The sequence below is a fragment of the Bison bison genome, unplaced genomic scaffold (genome assembly GCF_000754665.1).
Source record: "Bison bison bison isolate TAMUID 2011002044 unplaced genomic scaffold, Bison_UMD1.0 scf7180017864105, whole genome shotgun sequence".
Taxonomy (NCBI): domain Eukaryota; kingdom Metazoa; phylum Chordata; class Mammalia; order Artiodactyla; family Bovidae; genus Bison; species Bison bison.
In genome coordinates this window covers 4,698,513-4,699,236 of record NW_011494677.1, presented here as the reverse complement: position 1 = coordinate 4,699,236, position 724 = coordinate 4,698,513, and positions in this window count along the sequence as shown.

The window sequence follows — 724 nt, the reverse complement described above, 5'->3', positions numbered from 1 at the left end:
TAAATCACCTAAACTTTTGCATATGATAAGTTTGCAGGAAGAAAGCCTGGCTTACTGCTGACTCTACCCTTCCCCCATTATCCTCTATGCACAACTTAAGGTATAAAAAACTACTTTAGAAAATAAAGTGCAGGCCTTGTTCACTGAAGCTTGGTCTCCCCATGTCGTTCTTTTGCTCACCTTCTGGCTGAATTCCCATCTGGAGAGTGGAGGCTCGTCAAGCCTACTAATTTTGCCTGGGCTTCTGAGATCTGACTGGGGAGGCCTTAGTGTCTTCTCTCCTTCGGGAGAATGGGAGGATGCCTGCGGCCTACGTAGGTGATGCATATTCCTTGTTTTGGAATTTTATTGGCTTTCCACGTAAACCAAGTTATTCAGCCTCTTTTCTTCACTGAATTTCTTCACTGAGCTATCCTTATTTAACCACTCTTTATATCTTTAATTCTATCGTATCCTGATCACCGAAGCCGTCTCCCCTTCGAATTCCCTGGATCCACTGGGGCTGGACCCCAGCAAGTATTCAGGACTGCTTTCCTTTAGGATGGACTGGTTGGATCTCCTTGCAGTCCAAGGGACTCTCAAGAGTCTTCTCCAACACCACATTTCAAAAGCATCAATTCTTCAGCACTCTGCTTTCCTTATAGTCCAACTCTCCCATCCATACATGACTCCTGGAAAAACCATAGCTTTGACTAGATGGACCTTTGTTGGCAAAGTAATGTCT